This window comes from Pseudophryne corroboree, chromosome 2 (assembly GCF_028390025.1).
Source record: "Pseudophryne corroboree isolate aPseCor3 chromosome 2, aPseCor3.hap2, whole genome shotgun sequence".
Lineage (NCBI taxonomy): Eukaryota > Metazoa > Chordata > Amphibia > Anura > Myobatrachidae > Pseudophryne > Pseudophryne corroboree.
The window spans coordinates 493240872-493257401 of record NC_086445.1 but is presented as its reverse complement, the minus strand read 5'-3'; the positions used below and the strand labels follow the sequence as shown (position 1 = coordinate 493257401).

At 43.7% G+C, this 16530-nt stretch overlaps 1 long non-coding RNA gene across 1 annotated transcript in view; it reads left to right on the top strand.

Annotated features, from left to right (window-relative positions):
• The window catches only part of LOC135050910 (uncharacterized), a 164475-nt gene that overhangs the window by 147736 nt on the left and 209 nt on the right, over positions 1 to 16530 (top strand). The gene's annotated exons all lie outside the window — the stretch shown is intronic.

The window sequence follows — 16530 nt, the reverse complement described above, 5'->3', positions numbered from 1 at the left end:
CCTGCTGATTTGGTTAAGAAGTTGGGGGCTGGTGTGGAATCAAACCCTGTGATGTCTGAGTGGACCACGTACTCTATGGACCTAATTACTCTATGTAATTACATGCCCATGCAAGTACCAATACGTGGGTAAAACTATACGCAACGCCAGGGAACGCTTTGCATTACATAGATCTGCACTAAAATCAGCATTATCAACCAAGAAGTCCGAACAACCGGTTGCCAGACATTATTTGGAAAAGCAACACACTTTAAAGGATCTACAGTTTCAAATTATAGATCATATACCCTCCAACTTAAGAGGTGGCGATAGAGCCGGCATTTTACTTAAACGGGAGGCTACCTGGATGTTTAAATTGGACACCGTCAGACCAAAGGGTCTTAATTACAGAATACAATGGAGCGTTTTAAAAAAAAAACATATACCCGTAGTCATTTATCCAAATGACCCCTGCAGATGTCCATAACTTACTACAGTCGGAAAAATTATCCATACACCTTCGGGTCGAAGACCACAAAATATGTCTTTAATCGGCTCAATTTAATTGTTTCCATGCATTTGTCATTCCAATTTATTGCCATTGTTTATATATGTTTATATATGTAAGTGACGTTTTCACATCAGGCAATAGTAGATGCCGTTTTCAATCATCTCAGACAGTCATGTCTTTCAATTTGATGTCATACTTTAAATGTTCCTTCCAACTCTGCAACACTAACTTTGCACTATTGCACTTCCCCAGCCCAATTCACTCCTCCTCCGCGACCCTGACACTCGCGTCAGCCACAAGCATCCAGGACAACCTCGGCGCGTCAGGCTGCCATGGTAACGCGATGGTCTGTGACGCGCAGGAGGATCACGTGAACATGGCGCACATACGTCATCACACCCGGGACGGAACCACCACGCTCTCCCGGACGCTGCTGTCCTTCCCACTCGTGGGTCTCCTTCACCATAAAGGTAACTGTTTTATGTTTTTCATGTCACTCTGTATTTTGGCTCACCTTGACAAAGGGGCTTGCGCGCCCCGAAACGTTGGAATATTTAGCCTGCATCATGGAATAAAAAGCACCAGCACTTTATTTTCATTTGGTTTTGTCAGTCTCTGAGTGCCGCTGTTTGCCATACAGCCATTTACCTGCATTAATTACTCCAGAAGGCACCTGAGCACTTTTTTCTACTTTGAGGAGAGTGCCGATCCGCCACCAGCCGCTACCTACAGGATTCCAGCACCATCTGTTGCTGCTGCCATCCACCTGGGATAAGGCACCCCAGTTTTTCGAACATGTAAGACTTTTATCAGCATTCTTTCCGGTCACCTCAAGGCAACCGAGAACCACAGGAGTCAAGCACAGCACTTTTTGCACTTCAGCACTTTTTTCACTATTGGGCACTGTCTATGGAAGACATTTCCTACATTTAGGAATCTGTGCACCTTTGCAAGATTTTTTACACTGTCATTGATTGATTAGAAAGCTTTGGCACAACATGTCATTAAATACGGGACGTGGAGCAACATCCAGCCATCAGGCAAATCTGTATAGCTTCACCAGTGCAGATGCTGATCGACTATTATTCACGGAGGGACTTACCCCAGCGGATGAAGAACTCAGTATGGACGACATTTACCACCAACTAATTAAATTGAAAAAAAGAGAAGTGGACTATCTCTTACACGGGATCTCGTTGTCCAACTACTATCGTGACAAAATGATCCCCAGAGGCTTCCGTATACGTAATGTCCCTACTATCGGTAGGTTTAATGCAGAATTCTGTGACCGTTGGACAGGAATCCTTAACAAATGCAGCATGGATCTCATGCTGCTGGTGGTGGAGGAAGCCGGTAGGGAACTCAAAGCTACCAGGGACAAGATCCAGTCCTTTGAGCAGCAACATCATTCACTACTCACCATGGAAAGCAATCAAACTGCCATAAAGAAGTTACAAACGACTTGTGACAATCACAAAAAAGAATTAATCAAATTCAAACGGGCTAAACTACAAATAGTCCAGGAGGACTATGAAACAAATCGTGTTTACAGATGGCTCTCCGGCGGGGAACCTGGCGACCACAAGCCGTATAACTATCGATCCAAATTCAGCTGGCGCAGACGCAGAGAAGAACGAACCAGAGATAACGCAACTTCAAACAGCGACAGTGATTTTGCCCTGGCTGATACTGAAGGTCCTACGACACCTCAGGAGCCCCCTTTAGGGGCAAAGCCTGCCGCAGTGGCAGGCACAAAAACCAGAGGACGCCCATCCGCAGGGGACAACAAAACAAAAGGCTCCAAAAACAGCAGGAAGTGAACATGATATACAACCTTTCAGAACGGGTTCTTCTTACTAAACTAGAAATTCAAGTCCTTAACCACGGTTTATCATTTGTCCCCACGAATAAATTTGATGAACTTACCTGGCAAACTGAACTCCATAAGTTCACTCGCAAACTTCGTTTGCATGAGTTTTTCCACGAGCATTCACCCCCAACCACTCCTGAACCGCATCAGAATTTCATCAACTCGGTCCGGAATTCCAAATTTGATCCTCCCTCATCCAACCCGTCAATTAAGACCTTCACACGACTGTTGGATGATTCCATAACAAAATACACCAGTGCCGACCAGAACCATCATTATAATATGTCAAGATCTGAATTTAAGGCACTTAAAAACATGGGCACTTATAAGGACATTGTAATCCGCCCCGCCGACAAGGGGGGCGGGATAGTTATAATGAACCTGACCGATTACAAACGTGAGACATACCGACAACTGGACGACACGACGGTATATGAAGCACTGGCCACCGATCCGACCAAACAATTTAAAGCTGAAGTAGATACCATACTTGACACAGCATGTACCACAGGCCTCATATCCAGCAAATTATGCAAGGCCCTCAAACAAGAGTTCCCGGTAGTGCCACTATTATTTCTAGTACCTAAAATACACAAGAGTTTGGTTCATCCACCCGGCAGACCTATAATTTCTGCGCACAACGCACTTTACCAACCTATTTCTATCTTCCTGGATAGCATTCTGCAGCCACTCATTTTGAAACAACCTAATCACATCAAGGACACCACCAGTTTTCTTAATCAACTTAAAACAGTTGGCACAGTACCCACGGGGACCATCATCTGCACGGTAGATATTTGCAGTCTCTATACGAGCATCCCGCACGACCAAGGGCTAGCTGCAATGAGGTCATTTCTGATCCAATCCAACATGGACAATTTGGATCATGGACTATTCCTTCAACTACTTGAATTAACATTGACCCGCAACTATTTTTTATTCGACGGGAAGTTCTACCGCCAACTAAATGGTTGCTCAATGGGGAGCAATGTGTCCCCCTCCTTTGCCAACGTGTTCATGCTAAAGGAAGAACAGGCAATGTTCTTTAACAGTGGTGAATATACACAATACATATTACATTACTCCAGATATATAGATGACGTCTTTCTATTATGGACTGGCGGCAAAGAGAAATTTGAAATGTTTATCGCCAGTATCAACAACAGACGGTCACCTATTAAAGTCACATCCCAAAGTGATTCCAGCAAGTTAAACTATTTGGATGTGAATGTCCTCATCTCGAATAACAACATATGTACTGAAGTATATCAGAAACCCACTGACAAGAATACCCTTCTGCGTTACAACAGCCATCATCCCATAGCCCTGAAACGGGGGCTACCCAAGTCTCAATACATTAGGGCAGCCAGAATCACTAGCGATCCTGCCAAACTCGAAGCAACCCTAAAGAATGTAACCGAAAGGTTCAAAAGCAGAGGGCACAACAGTGGAACACTACGTGAATGCGAGCAAAAAACAGCAATAATGAACAGAGAAGATCTCTTGAAACCTAAAAACAAGAACGAACAGGCCATTATACCATTTGTGTCACAATACAATACTTCCAGTGCTGTGGTTCCACGGGCCCTTAAAGCCCTCTGGCCCATTGTTACAACGGATAAGAATTTGACCGATTTACGGAATAAAAGGCCTATGATGTGTCACACCAAAGGAAGAAGCATAAAAGAGTACGTGGTCCACTCAGACATCACAGGGTTTGATTCCACACCAGCCCCCAACTTCTTAACCAAATCAGCAGGCTGTTATAAATGCCTAGGGTGTGAAACCTGTAAATTTATGACCACAGGCTCTAAGTTCACATCCACCTCGACGGGAGTAACGTATAACATCAAACATGTGCTTACTTGCACAACAACACATGTTGTCTATGTAATTACATGCCCATGCAAGTACCAATACGTGGGTAAAACTATACGCAACGCCAGGGAACGCTTTGCATTACATAGATCTGCACTAAAATCAGCATTATCAACCAAGAAGTCCGAACAACCGGTTGCCAGACATTATTTGGAAAAGCAACACACTTTAAAGGATCTACAGTTTCAAATTATAGATCATATACCCTCCAACTTAAGAGGTGGCGATAGAGCCGGCATTTTACTTAAACGGGAGGCTACCTGGATGTTTAAATTGGACACCGTCAGACCAAAGGGTCTTAATGACAGAATACAATGGAGCGTTTTTAAAAAAAAACATATACCCGTAGTCATTTATCCAAATGACCCCTGCAGATGTCCATAACTTACTACAGTCGGAAAAATTATCCATACACCTTCGGGTCGAAGACCACAAAATAAGTCTTCAATCGGCTCAATTTAATTGTTTTCATGCATTTGTCATTCCAATTTATTGCCATTGTTTATATATGTTTATATATGTAAGTGACGTTTTCACATCAGGCAATAGTAGATGCCGTTTTCAATCATCTCAGACAGTCATGTCTTTCAATTTGATGTCATACTTTAAATGTTCCTTCCATCTCTGCAACACTAACTTTGCACTATTGCACTTCCCCAGCCCAATTCACTCCTCCTCCGCGACCCTGACACTCGCGTCAGCCACAAGCATCCAGGACAACCTCGGCGCGTCAGGCTGCCATGGTAACGCGATGGTCTGTGAAGCGCAGGAGGATCACGTGAACACGGCGCACATACGTCATCACACCCGGGACGGAACCACCACGCTCCCCCGGACGCTGCTGTCCTTCCCACTCGTGGGTCTCCTTCACCATAAAGGTAACTGTTTTATGTTTTTCATGTCACTCTGTATTTTGGCTCACCTTGACAAAGGGGCTTGCGCGCCCCGAAACGTTGGAATATTTAGCCTGCATCATGGAATAAAAAGCACCAGCACTTTATTTTCATTTGGTTTTGTCAGTCTCTGAGTGCCGCTGTTTGCCATACAGCCATTTACCTATATATATATATATATATACTGGTGGTCAGCAAAATTCTGCACTGTTCTCCTACTATAATACTGCGCACAACTACAATGCAGCACAGATATGGATAGTATACTTGACGACACAGTAGGAGAGGCATGGACTACTGTACCGTACTACTATATATATATATATATATACTGGTGGTCAGCAAAATTCTGCACTGTTCTCCTACTATATACTGCGCACAACTACAATGCAGCACAGAAGATATGGATAGTATACTTGACGACACAGAGGTAGAGCAATGGACTACTGTACCGTACTGCTATATATATACTGGTGGTCAGCAAAATTCTGCACTGTCCTCCTACTATATACTGCGCACAACTACAATGCAGCACAGATATGGATAGTATACTTGACGACACAGAGGTAGAGCAATGGACTACTGTACCGTACTGCTATATATATACTGGTGGTCAGCAAAATTCTGCACTGTCCTCCTACTATATACTGCGCACAACTACAATGCAGCACAGATATGGATAGTATACTTGACGACACAGAGGTAGAGCAATGGACTACTGTACCGTACTGCTATATATATATATACTGGTGGTCAGCAAAATTCTGCACTGTTCTCCTACTATAATACTGCGCACAACTACAATGCAGCACAGATATGGATAGTATACTTGACGACACAGAGGTAGAGCAATGGACTACTGTACCGTACTGCTATATATATATATATATATACTGGTGGTCAGCAAAATTCTGCACTGTACTCCTACTATATACTGCGCACAACTACAATGCAGCACAGATATGGATAGTATACTTGACGACACAGAGGTAGAGCAATGGACTACTGTGCCGTACTGCTATATATATACTGGTGGTCAGCAAAATTCTGCACTGTCCTCCTACTATATACTGCGCACAACTACAATGCAGCACAGAAGATATGGATAGTATACTTGACGACACAGAGGTAGAGCAATGGACTACTGTACTGTACTGCTATATATATACTGGTGGTCAGCAAAATTCTGCACTGTCCTCCTACTATATACTGCGCACAACTACAATGCAGCACAGATATGGATAGTATACTTGACGACACAGAGGTAGAGCAATGGACTACTGTACCGTACTGCTATATATATACTGGTGGTTAGCAAAATTCTGCACTGTCCTCCTACTATATACTGCGCACAACTACAATGCAGCACAGATATGGATGGATAGTATACTTGACGACACAGAGGTAGAGCAATGGACTACTGTACCGTACTGCTATATATATATATACTGGTGGTCAGCAAAATTCTGCACTGTCCTCCTACTATATACTGCACACAACTACAATGCAGCACAGATATGGATAGGATACTTGACGACACAGAGGTAGAGCAATGGACTACTGTACCGTACTGCTATATATATATATACTGGTGGTCAGCAAAATTCTGCACTGTCCTCCTACTATATACTGCGCACAACTACAATGCAGCACAGATATGGATAGTATACTTGACGACACAGAGGTAGAGCAATGGACTACTGTACCGTACTGCTATATATATATACTGGTGGTCAGCAAAATTCTGCACTGTCCTCCTAATATATACTGCGCACAACTACAATGCAGCACAGATATGGATGGATAGTATACTTGACGACACAGAGGTAGAGCAATGGACTACTGTACCATACTGCTATATATATACTGGTGGTCAGCAAAATTCTGCACTTTCCTCCTACTATATACTACAATGCAGCACAGATATGGAGCGTTTTCAGGCAGAGGACGTAGATATTTGCAGCACACTGAGCACAGATATTTGCAGCACACTGAGCACAGATATTTGCAGCACACTGAACACAGAAACTGAGAGAACGCAGCCATGTCCTCTCGCTATCATCTCCAATGCACGAGTAAAAATGGCGGTGACGCACGGCTCTTTATTTGCAATACTAATCTCGCGAGAATACGACAGCGGGATGATGACGTTCGGACGCACTCGGGTTAACCGAGCAAGGTGGGAAGATCCAAGGCTGCCTCGGAACCGTGTAAAATAGGTGAAGTTCGGGGGGGTTCAGATCTCGAGGAACCGAACCCGCTCATCTCTAGCAAGAACATCTGTACAATATAACATAGCTGCTTCACCAAATGTATTCTAATTTCAGGACCTCTCCACTTCATCTTGTATTCATAAGGCCCAAATAAGTTCAACTTGCTTGTACAATATTCAATAGACGATTAGGAATCTTAGGGCCTTTTGCAGCAGCCATGTCTGCATCTTAATGCTAATCCCATGGACGATTTAATGAATACTGAGACATCCACTTAAGCCTTCTACACATTTGACGATTTGCCGCCAAGGTGCCCGACGGCCGATACGGCTGCGAGGGGGGGAGGGGTGATGGGGGGAGTGAAGTTTCTTCACTCCTTGACGTCACCCGGCCCCATAGCCCTGCAATATTGTCCAGATTGGCTTGCAGGCACAAATGCCCCGGCACCAATGATGAACAATAGTGGGGCCACGCACCGTTCAATGGGGGTGATTCCGAGTTGTTCGCTCGCTAGCTGCTTTTAGCAGCATTGCACATGCCAAGCCGCCGCCCTCTGGGAGTGTATCTTAGCTTAGCAGAATTGCGAACGAAAGATTCGCAGAATAGCGAAAAGAAATTTCTTAGCAGTTTCTGAGTAGATCGAGACTTACAAATAGCGATCAGTTCAGTCAGTTTCGTTCCTGGTTTGATGTCACACACACGCCCAGCATCCGGCCAGCCACTCCCCTGTTTCTCCAGACACTCCCGCATTTTTCCCTGGCACGCCTGCGTTTTTCCGCACACTCCCAGAAAACGGCCAGTTTCCGCCCAGAAACACCAACTTCCTGTCAATCACACTACGATCACTTCAACGAGGAAAAATCTTCGTTCGGGCGTGAGTAAATCTACTAAGTTTTGTGTTAAAATACTAACCGCATGCGCACTGCGAACCATTCGCATGCGCATTTTTGCCTTAATCGCTCCGTTGCGGAAATCGGCATTGAGCGAACAACTCGGAATGACCCCCATTGTTGGTGCCTACACACTGAGCGATATGAACAATTTATCATTCATTACTGGACGAGATTGTTCATATCGGCCGCACACATCGGCAAGTGTGTAGGGCCCATTACAGTGTCCTGCAACGGTCCAAATCCCTCTCTTTAGATGCATCATCAGTGCACCATCGAAACTTGCACCAGCCCTATGGCAGGTGCAGTTTCTCCGACTGGCCTTCTGTGTGGGTGGATGTGCCTTAGATGCAGTCGTTGACAGCAACACGCCAATGGCGTACTCACCCCTGCCTAACCAATCCTGTGTTATCTCCTAGGAACGCCCACCACAAACCACACTCTACATCCAGATTTGTTCTGGATCTTGGTGCAGTGACAATCATGATACATGTGCAGTACCTAAAACATCAGCCACCTGCATGACTATTGGCACAGTGGCCTGATTCAGAAGTGTACTCAATACCAATGTTTGCATAGTTGAGCAATTTCTTGCTACAGAGCATGCACGAAAATTCCAGAAAACCCTTAAGGCATATGCATTCTCCTGACTATACACAGAGGGCCAGAATCAGACATGGGCACATTTGAGAGAATGCACGTTAGGAGCGATAATCAGTAAACTATGCACAGCCCCGAAGAAATCCTTAATGCATGCGCGTGAAAAACAGTGCAATGGCATACTCATTTGCATATGACATCACTATTATTTAAAGCGGCTTCTTTGATTTATGAGTGGATCAGGATGGAGGCTGGAAGGTTACCAATAGTCTCTGCAAAGAATGTGTCACGGGCTTGGCAGAAAAGTGACAAAACAGTACACCCCCAAAAAAAAATAAAAAAATTGTGTCTAACGTTTTTGTGTCGACCTTTTGACTCTGTCGACCTTTCTTACTGTCTACATATTCTATCTCAACCTTTTGACCTTGTCAAACTTTTGACCCTGTCGACCTAAGGCATGTCTACCATCAGTGCCGTAACTAGACATTTTAGTGCTGTGTGCAAGACACAGCGTCAGCATCCCCCTATACAAAATGGTGCCAATGCACGCCGTAGTTTACACATTAGGCAGGCAGAGTCCCCCTTTTTTACACATTAGACAGACAGAATCCCTCTTTTCACACATTATGCTGGCAGAGTCCCCCTATTTTACACATTACGCTGGCAGAGTTCCCCTATTTTACACATTAGGAAGGCAGAGTCCCCCTATTTTACACATTAGGAAGGCAGAGTCCCCCCTTTTTTACACATTAGACAGGTAGTCCCCCTTTTTACACATTAGACAGGCAGAATCCCCCTTTTCACACATTAGAAAGGCAGAATCCCCCTTTTTACACATTGGACAGGAAGAGTCCCCCTTTTTACACATTAGACCGCAGTCCCCATTTTTACACATTAAGCAGGCAGTCCCCCTTTTTTACACATTAGACAGGCAGAGTCCCCCTTTTTTACACATTAGACAGTAGAGATGAGAGAGTTCGGTTCGCCGAGAAACAAACCCCCCCGAACTCCACTTGTCAAACACGGGTCCGAGCCCAGCTCGGTTGTTCCCACCTGACTTGGAAAACCTGAATGAGGCAAAACGTCATCATCCCGCTGTTGGATTCTCGCGAGATTCGGATTCCATATAAAGAGCCCAGCGTCGCCGCCATTTTCACTCGGGCATTGTAGAGGATACAGAGAGGACGTGGCTACGTTCTCTGTGTCATTTCTCAGTATCAGTGCTTATTGCTGCTCAGTAATACTAGTACAGTGTCTCTTGTGCTGCATCTTGCTGCTGTAGGGTGCTGTGGTAGTGGTATCCTGTGACTGTGTATCGTTCATCATCATTCCAGTCACAGTGGTATCTGGGGGGTGACAATTCCAGAGTGCTTTTGTGCTGTTCACTAATACTAGTACAGTGTCTTGTGCTGCATCGTGCTGCTCAGTATCAGTGCTCAGTAGTATCATCAGTGCTCAGTATCAGTGCTCATTGTCTTGTGGTGCTCAGTAATACTACATTACTAATACTAGTACAGTGTCTTGTGCTGCATCTTGCTGCTCAGTGTCAGTTCTCAGTAGTATCATCAGTGCTCAGTATCAGTGCTCATTGTCTTGTGGTGCTCAGTAATACTACATTACTAATACTAGTACAGTGTCTTGTGCTGCATCGTGCTGCTCAGTGTCAGTTCTCTCAGTAGTATCATCAGTGCTCAGTATCAGTGCTCAGTATCAGTGCTCAGTAGTATCATCAGTGCTCAGTATCAGTGCTCATTGTCTTGTGGTGCTCAGTAATACTACATTACTAATACTAGTACAGTGTCTTGTGCTGCATCGTGCTGCTCAATGTCAGTTCTCTCAGTAGTATCATCAGTGCTCAGTATCAGTGCTCAGTATCAGTGCTCCGTAGTATCATCAGTGCTCAGTATCAGTGCTTATTGTCTTGTGGTGCTCAGTAATACTACATTACTAATACTAGTACAGTGTCTTGTGCTGCATCATGCTGCTCAGTGTCAGTTCTCTCAGTAGTATCATCAGTGCTCAGTGTCAGTGCTCAGTAGTATCATCAGTGCTCAGTATCAGTGCTCATTGACTTGTGGTGCTCAGTAACACTACATTACTAATACTAGTACAGTGTATTGTGCTAATCGTGCTGCTCAGTATCAGTGCTCAGTAGTATCATCAGTGCTCAGTATCAGTGCTCATTGTCTTGTGGTGCTCAGTAATACTACATTACTAATACCAGTACAGTGTCTTGTGCTGCATTGTACTGCTCAGTGTCAGTTCTCAGTAGTATCATCAGTGCTCAGTATCACTGCTCATTGTCTTGTGCTGCATTGTGGTGCTCAGTAATACTACATTACTAATACTAGGACAGTGTCTTGTGCTGCATCATGCTGCTCAGTATCAGTGCTCAGTAGTATCATCAGTGCTCAGTATCACTGCTCATTGGGGGTCATTCCGAGTTGTTAGCTCGTTGCCGATTTTTCGTTATGCTGCAATTTGTTGCTAATTGCGCATGCGCAAGGCACGCAGGGCGCATGCGCTTAGTTATTTAACTAAAAACGTAGCAGATTTGCTGTGGATCCTGCGGCGCTTTTCAGTCGCTCTGCTGATCGGTGAATGATTGACAGGAAAGGGGCGTTTCTGGGTGGTAACGGAGTGTTTTCCGGGAGTGTGCTAAAAAACGCAGGCGTGTCAGAGAAAAACGCGGGAGTGGCTGGAGAAACAAGGGAGTGGCTGGCCGAACGCAGGGCGTGTTTGTGACGTCAAACCAGGAACTAAACGGACTGAGCTGATCGCAATCTAGGAGTAGGTCTGGAGCTACTCAGAAACTGCAAAGAATTATTTATTAGCAATTCTGCTAATCTTTCGTTCGCTATTCTGCTAAGCTAAGATACACTCCCATAGGGCGTCGACCTAGCGTGTGCAATGCTGCTAAAAGCAGCTAGCGAGAGAACAACTCGGAATGAGGGCCATTGTCTTGTGGTGCTCAGTAATACAGGTTGAGTATCCCATATCCAAATATTCCGAAATACGGAATATTCCGAAATACTGACTTTTTTGAGTGAGAGTGAGATAGTGAAACCTTTGTTTTTTGATGACTTAATGTACACAAACTTTGTTTAGTACACAAAGTTAGTAAAAATATTGTATTAAATGACCTTCAGGCTGTTTGTATAAGGTGTATAAGAAACATAAATGAATTGTGTGAATGTAGACACACTTTGTTTAATGTACAAAGTTATAAAAAATATTGGCTAAAATGACCTTCAGGCTGTGTGTATAAGGTGTATATGTAACATAAATACATTCTGTGCTTAGATTTAGGTCCCATCACCATGATATCTCATTATGGTATGCAATTATTCCAAAATACGGAAAAATCCGACATCCAAGCATTTTGGATAAGGGATACTCAACCTGTACTACATTACTAATACTAGTACAGTGTCTTGTGCTAATCGTGCTGCTCAATGTCAGTTCTCAGTAGTATCATCAGTGCTCAGTATCAGTGCTCAGTAGTATCTTCAGTGCTCAGTATCACTGCTCATTGTCTTGTGGTGCTCAGTAATACTACATTACTAATAATAGTACAGTGTCTTGTGCTGCATCGTGCTGCTCAGTGTCAGTTCTCAGCAGTGGCGTAAGTTCGTCCCAGTTGCACAGAGGCAAGATAAATATTGGTGCCCCCCTATTTCCTATATCAAATAAGTGTGTGTGTGTGTGTGTGTGTGTGTGTGTGTGTGTGTGTGTGTGTGTGTGTGTGTGTGTGTGTGTGTGGTGTTCTGAAAAAAATTTATATACTGTATTTATACATTAAATTGACTTTTATTTTAAATCACACATTTCTTAGCAGTCAATACCCAGGATTAGAACCCATGACCTGTTACACTAACAGCAGACACTTTACTGATGGAGCTATTTGCTCCTGTAGAGGAAGCATGAGAATGCTAACTATATGAAGTTACATGTAATTGTCAGATAAGTATCTTCATATAGTTAAAATTCTCATATTTCTTATACAGGAGCAACCAGCTTCATCAGTAAGGTGTCTGCTTCCAGTGTAACAGGTTGTGGTTTCTAATCCTGGGTGTGACACTTGTAAAATGTGTATAATAAAGAGGGTGTGATTTGTAAGGTACAGGGACCAGTGAGGAAGTCGGCCACTGAAAAGACAGCGGCAGCTATCAATTAACTTAATTCAATGGTGTCACAGAATGGGAGGAGAGGTGCCCCCCTTCAGAGCAGGAGCCCGGCGGCAGATGACTCCGTTGCCTCCCAGAGTTCTGCCTCTGGTTCTCAGTAGTATCATCAGTGCTCAGTATCACTGGTCAGTGCTCAGTGTCTTGTGCTGCATCATGCTGCTCAGTGTCTGCCATTTGATATAATTATTCCCGTGATATTGGCTTTTAATTCTAGTGATTTAGTCATTTTCTTCCAGTGATTTGGACCAATAATACCATTGATTAGAACAAATAATTCCTGTGATACTGGCTTTTAATTCTAGTGATTTTGTCATTTTCTTCCAGTGATTTGGACCAATAATACCATTGTTTAGAACGAATAATTCCTGTGATACTGGCTTTTAATTCTAGTGATTTTGGCATTTTCTGCCAGTGATTTAGACCAATAATTCCATTGATTAGAACAAATAATTCCAGTGATATTGCCTTATAATTCACATGATACTGGAGTCTAATTCTAGATGGGCCAGGTGTTTGTGTCGCTTAGCTTAGCCATCCAGCGACCTTGGTGCACCTCTTTTTTTCTTTGCATCATGTGCTGTTTGGGGACTATTTTTTTAAGTACCATCCTGTCTGACACTGCAGTGCCACTCCTAGATGGGCCAGGTGTTTGTGCCGCCCACTTGGGTCGCTTAGCTTAGTCATCCAGCGACCTCGGTGCAAATTTTAGGACTAAAAATAATATTGTGAGGTGTGAGGTGTTCAGAATAGACTGGAAATGAGTGGAAATTATTGTTATTGAGGTTAATAATACTATAGGATCAAAATTACCCCCAAATTCTATGATTTTAGCTGTTTTTGAGGTTTTTTAAAAATCACCCGAATCCAAAACGCATCCGAATCCAAAACCCGAAAGGATGGTTTTGTCAAAACGCGTCCGAATCCAACACACGACCGCAGACCCGAATCCAAAACACAAAACACGAAAAATGCCCGCTGCACATCTCTACTATCAAGTAACCATTATAAAGCATCCCACATTTCCGAAGTGTCCTTACCCTGAAATAAGACTTCCCAGTCAATGTTGTTTAGTGCCTGTCTCAGCATATTGAAGTTAGCTTTTCTAAAGTTTAATGTTTTAGTTGTTCCCTTATAGCTATGTTTCTTGAAACTGATGTCAAATGTGATCATATAGTGGTCACTGTTTCCCAAGATTTCCCAACTGTAATGTCTACATTATTGGTAATAACTATGTCCAGGAAATTATTAACTCTGGTTGGGTCCTCGACTAATTGAGACAAGTATTGATCCTTTAATGTGTTTAGAAACCTGCTGCTCCTAGCTTTTACACATGAATCGTTATTCCAATTTATATCAGGATAATTGAAATCCCCTATCACTAGGATGTCCCCCATTGCCGCAGCTTTTTTAATTTGCTGTAAGAGATGTTCCTCGTCATGTACGCTAATATCTGGTTGTTTATAGCATGTGCCAATGACCAATTTTTTTGCTTTAATGCCCCCACTTGTGATTACAACCCATAGCGATTCCACGTTATATCCCGTCCCCTGGAAAAAAAAACATCTATTATGTTTGGTTTTAGGGATGGTTTTACATAGAGACATACCCCTCTTGGTTGCCCTATCCCTCCTGAAAAGTGAATATACGTCCCACCATGTTTCCGTAATACCTATAATATCATATTGATTTTTTGATACAAGCCATTCCAATTCCCCCATTTTACCTGATAGGCTTCTTGCATTCGCAAGCATACATTTTGGTTTAATTTTTCCCTAACCCGTTTATTTTAATGGCATGTTATCCTTATTTAAAGTGCCTTTCTAGAATTACTCCTACTGACTGTCATTCTCTTCCCTCCCTTAGCACCCCCATCATACTTAATGCCATGGACATCTTTTTCTATATTCCATACTGTTGAACCATAATCGTCATCAGTTAATAACTTCGGGATACCATGGGCAATACCTTTGTCGGTTATTCCTGTGTCAATACCCCTGCAATTACCCTTGCCGGCTGAACTTTCCCTCCCCCCTTCGCCACCCCCATTTTGTTCACTATCCCCATACTTACTGCTCTCACTGTTTGACCCGCAGCTTCCAGCTAAACCCTCCCCCCAGGCTCCTAGTTTAAAAGCTCCTCGAACCCTCTGACCATCCTGCCCCCCAGCACCGCAACCATATATATACATATATATATATATATATATATATATATATATATACAAGGAGTTCCTGCACTCTCACAATAATAAAGTCAACTGCCGGGGTGCCTATCAAGGTCCAGTCACAAAGGAGACCGGGCCCATAGTACAATACAGGAAATCCCACTACCGTGGGAAAAGATAGCACTCTCCAGACTAAATATCCAATAAAGTAAAAGTTAAATTTAATGCAAAAGATAGTCTCACAGTTCATATGAAGTATCAAACGATCTCCAGCGATTTCCAACGTTTCGGTCCCTGGCGGGGCCTTTTTCAAGGTATAAACACAGTCAACAGTGGCAGCAGTTCAGCATCAATTCAGCCTTGCAGGCTTCTTCCACAACAAGTAGCATGAGATCTAAACTACATTTGTTTAAGATCCCTACCCATTTTCTACAGAACTCTGGGCTGTGTCTACCTATTGTGGGAACGTTCCTGACACGAAAGCCCCGGGGGATCATTTTTTGCCTGTGATATTCCGACAAAGAGATCCCATGCAATAGGAAATCTATTTCTTTTCGTTTTAATTTGAGAAGCTGATGGTATAAGTCCTCAATGCCGCCCTCGGTGCCATGGGGGTCCAGCTGTTCTTTGAATCGGAGACGTTCCGCATCATCGTCCGTGTAACTGAAGGACTCTCCCAGCGTGGGATACATCCCTCTGCAGCCCGGGGAATCATCTGTAACCACCGACTCCATAAGTGCTTGGTGCAAAGTGCTGGTGCAAAAGTGCAGTGATGATGCAAATAATGCTCACTCCTGGCCAGAGGAATAACTCATCAAGCAAAGGTATGCTTTAATAACTTTTGGGGGTGCCCTGACCCGAGATGGAGTAATGAGAGCCAAGCTACCACTATCTCCAAATGTCATAGGAAAACTGTGAGGACCGGCACTCCCCCTCCTGGACTTAGTGCTTGGGTGCCATCTCAGATAAGAATGGATAGTAGACAACAAAGCAGGCGGCACTCCAAGTCTGTTGAAAATTCAAGTGTATTTCACACACAAAACATGATCCGACGTTTCGGGGTCCAAGCGCCCCTTTGTCAAGGTGAACAATGACAAGTGTAATAAAATTCATACCTTATATTAGAGAAGAAAACCCGCCAAGTGTCCCGTTCACGCCCGCCCGGCCGTTTGCGGTCCATCCCTTCTTCCGTCTCCAATGTGTGACGTCATGCACAGTGCGCTCCGTGCATACGTCGTTGTCCTGGTTACCCGACGCTGGAGGCGGCCGGGCTGCGGCGCTGATAAAGGAAAACATAAAGTGCAAAAACTTTAGCAATTACAGAACCCCACACCAAAATAATAAA